Source organism: Gigantopelta aegis, chromosome 15 (assembly GCF_016097555.1).
Source record: "Gigantopelta aegis isolate Gae_Host chromosome 15, Gae_host_genome, whole genome shotgun sequence".
In the NCBI taxonomy this organism is placed as follows: domain Eukaryota; kingdom Metazoa; phylum Mollusca; class Gastropoda; order Neomphalida; family Peltospiridae; genus Gigantopelta; species Gigantopelta aegis.
The window spans coordinates 7,309,807-7,314,459 of record NC_054713.1 but is presented as its reverse complement, the minus strand read 5'-3'; positions in this window follow the sequence as shown (position 1 = coordinate 7,314,459).

The window sequence follows — 4,653 nt, the reverse complement described above, 5'->3', positions numbered from 1 at the left end:
TAATCATTTGGCAAATAATTTTTCTCCTAGTCCACATACAAATGTAACTTTTGGCTTCATTAGTACCTTTTTAGGTCAAATAATTAGTGACTAATGACAAACTCTTGAAATAAAGGAACACACCAATTGTAAAATGTAATTCATAACAGCACATTAGGCATCTACTTCATCTGTAATAGTATACATATTGCAGCAGTCCTCATCAGCTTCACGCTTGCAACGCACTGTACGTTGACGGTTGTGTCGCTTACACTAAATTACAGTACATGCATCTGAACACTTACTGACACCACAGTTGCATCTGATCAGTTCTACCACAGCTTCTGGTGCAACTTGCACCTCCAACAGCAGTCACAAATATACCAACCCCTTGACCCAATCAATTGCATGGATTAATAATTGCTAGATGTTGCATGAGCTCAGGGATTTGCTTGGATATGTGCTCTTTGGGTATGCCGTTTCCGTACCCCAGACGTAGGTGACGGTGTTTCCACACTTTGGTTTGGTAATGCCTCCTTGAACTTCTTTCATCTCAGAGTAGCTGCATCAGTTGTAGAAATGACCCTTGTGCTTGCTTCCATGCTGTGAAATCTTTACATTTTCATTGACCTCTTTGTATGGTTCATCACCGATTCCAAGTTGACTTTAGTGTTACTTATCTGTGGCACTTTCGTGAATACATTGGATTCTTTTTAATGTTGTCCACCATCACCAATTGTCCTGTTGTGTCATATTCACTTACAGCATAACATCTGATAATCCGTGTCTATCTCTGGACACCGTTGATTATAAATGGTTGCAGGTTGATCTGGTTGTGATTTACATATAATTATGTGTGTAACCAAATGGTGATAAAAGCCCAATTGTCTGTGTCTTTGATGTAGAAATCCACCTCATTGCCTGGCCCGGTTACTTCACGAGTATGAGAAATCGTGAGCATCTCTGCTTCTTCCTGTGTACTGGCACATGTGGTAGGATAGTATTTTAGAACACATTTTGTTGTGTTTGTGACTGTAACTAGCGTTTTACATCAGTAAATAACTTTATCTGTCAAATGTATTATCAGATGATCATTTCTATATCAAATTGATGTCATTGATAGGAGTAGGCTTTGGCATGCGTCATTGTCACAGCATGGCCTACGATAGTTTTACAATGTCGTAGCTCTAAGATAGCTTCGAAAATCTGTAGCCCGGTTAGTGGAAATATATAATGTCATCTTTCATAAATATTAATGTTTTGAAAAATATATCTAAAACTCATGCAACCATCTAATAGTGAATCAATGCATGCAGGAAGTACTTTTGATCACTGGCAATATATAAGGTAGGATGTCATACTACTCATATAAGAAGTGAATTTCTGCGCCAGACACAGACTGTTAGGTTCTCATCCTGAGAAGATCACATACACTGGCCCCAGTAATTAAAAGTAGAGATGTAAATCACAATACAGATCAACACGCAACTAACTGATGATGAACTGGGTACAGAACGAACCTCAACATTACCAGGGTTGCATGCAATAACTCGATGTGACACAATAGAACAAATTGGTGGGAAAGCTCAACTGGTTATATCTGAAGCTCTTAGCCAGCTTGGAATTACTGATGAATCATACAAAGAGGTCAGTATTCCATGGTACTAAGCTCAAGTGTCATTTGTACAATTGATGCAGCTATTCTGAGAGGATAGAAGTTCAAGACACCATGACCAAACCAAAGTGTGGAAAGACTGCCAAATATCTCAAAACAGCACACCCAAGAAGCATATCTCCAAGCAAATATCAGAGCCCAGAGATCTAGACCCATGACTGGATCAAGAAGGAGGATATATTTGTACCTGTGTTGTTGGAGGTGCAAGCTGCACCAGAGGCTGTTATAGAACTGATCAGATGCTGTGGTATCAGTAAGTGTTCAGGCAGATGAACCTGTAAGGAATACAACCTGCAATGTACAGACCTCTACAAGAGGTGATGATTGCTGCAATACACATGCCAGTACAGACGAAGTAGATGCTAATCAGGGGCCACACTGGAAAATAATTAGTTTTAGCCAATTTTCAGATACATGTATGTTGGGTATTTCTTTAGAAATGATTAAAAGTGGCTATTTTAAACAACATTTTATTAGCCAAATACTAAATGTTGTAGCCAATTTGTATAAAAATTAGCAGTTGGCTAATTTGACATGAACAGAGTGAGCCCTGCTAATGTGCCATTGTGAATTGCCGTTTACAATTGGTCTGTTCCTCTATTTGATTAGTTTAATATCTAAATCATCAAACTCGTTAGTAAAAGAAAGAAAGAAATGTTTTATTTAACGACGCACTCAGCACATTTTATTTACGGTTATATGGCGTCAGACATATGGTTAAGGACCAGACAGATTTTCAGAGGAAACCCGCTGTCGCCACTACATGGGCTATTCTTTCCGATTAGCAGCAAGGGATCTTTTATTTGCACTTCCCACAGGCAGGATAGCACAAACCATGGCCTTTTTTGAACCAGTTATGTATCACTGGTCGGTGCAAGTGGTTTACACCTACCCATTGAGCCTTGCGGAGCACTCACTCAGGGTTTGGAGTCGGTATCTGGATTAAAAATCCCATGCCTCGACTGGGATCCGAACCCAGTACCTACCAGTCTGTTAGTAATGCAATATTTTAATTATTCGACATAACATGTATATGAACTAGGAGGAAAATTATTTGAAAAAAATGATTAAATTGGTGGCCATTTTTAAATTTCCATATGGCTGCCATTTTCAATTTTAATGTGGATGCCATGACTGGAGGATGGTTATAAAAATATCACCCTTTAATTCATTGATCCTAGAAATGTAAAGACAAAAATAATAGTTCATCTACCTTAACAGAGAGTTAAGATATATGAAAAATACATTACAATGGTGACCATTTTGAATTTCAAGATGGATGCCTAGGTCAGATAACAATTTTCTATTTTTTTTACAAATTCATTCATTGAGCTCATAAATGTAAATAGATACCTAAATTATTGTTATGGGTCAACTGTGAGTAAAGATGCATGTATATATAAGAATATTTCAATGGCGGCCAGTTTGAATTTCAAGATGGTTGCCATGACCAGATGAATACCAAAAACAAATACCTTGAATTAACTGACCTAAAATATTTCAATACACTCTAAAAATATGTTTCTATGTTAAATATGAGTGGAAATATAAAAAGAAAATATATGATAATGACGGCCATTTTGAATTTCAAGATGGCTGACTTGATAGTGGTAAAAAAAAAATGTTACCAATGGATTTCTGATTCAGCTAGGTCATGAGAACACATGACCAAATTGTATTAACTTGAGCCAAAAAACCAAACAAAAACAAAAACAAAACAAATAAAATATGCAATCTTCAAAAAATGAACATAACTCCAAAAGAAGAACCCATAACGTCCACATTAAATTTGACATATTTTTCGCTTATCTGTTCTATCTCATATTTTAATAAAATAAAAAAATAAAGTGCACAAATTACTTACAAGTAGTCCGCTAGGTCTGATGGTTTCCCATACACTTAGATCTACACCTGTGTGTATGTGTGTGTGTGTATGTGTGTTGAGTGTGTGGTCCATTGGATGATGCGGCTATAATATTCTGTTTACCCACCGACATCGGGTACAGCGTACTTGTTGACCGACTGACTATGTCTGCAGAAAGTGGCCACTTTTGACATTCGGGTCAAGGTTAACAATCCTTGGCTTTTGAAAAATCGCACACTTCAAAACGCTTGTATGAGTGAAAAATCACACTCATCAAAATGCTAAGGCGAGTGAAAATTAAGCATTATTAATTTATCAAGTAATTGGTACATGCAAATGCTGAGACATATGTTGCAAAAATGAACCAATAAACCAATAATGTTTTCTTCTAATTTTATGTTGTTTGGTTCATTAGTGTAGTCTGACTTCTTTTCCTTTTCAGGAAAGGAGTTATAATTTATTAAAAAGTTTCAGGAGTAGTACTATAGAAATATAATTATGACATTTATATACTGATGCAGACAATTTGATTTTTTAATTACAATATGTACTATTCAGATAATTTGATGCGCATAGTTATATATATATATATATATATATATATATATATATATATATATATATATATATATATATATATATATATATATATATATATATACCTTTTCAGTGTTAGATGGTTTGATGAACATGCAGCTAAACATATATAGGAATCAACTTGTCTTGAATTTCATTATTATGTCCAACGAACATGATTTGGATAGTTGGGATGGGAAAAACACACTGGTTCCGAGGAGGTGGTTCATGCACTACGACCCAAGAATCTCAGATGTGCATTACCGACTCATATTATTAAAACATTTTTTTTTTTTAAATAACTCGTGAAACGTAGGCCTACAATTACTGTTTCTAAGTAATAATAAATTAAATAGGCAAAGACGTTTTGATCGGATTGGTACGTCTTCGAAGATGTCTATTAAACCTGTGTTTTCCTATTTGTATAGCAAAGATAAGTACCAGTCATATATTAAAATCTTGTATGGACACTACCGTTCTCGTAACATTTTTTTTTCTTCTTGTATTATTAAACGGATCTTTCTATCAGCTACATAAGGAAAATTGTGGCAATCAATAT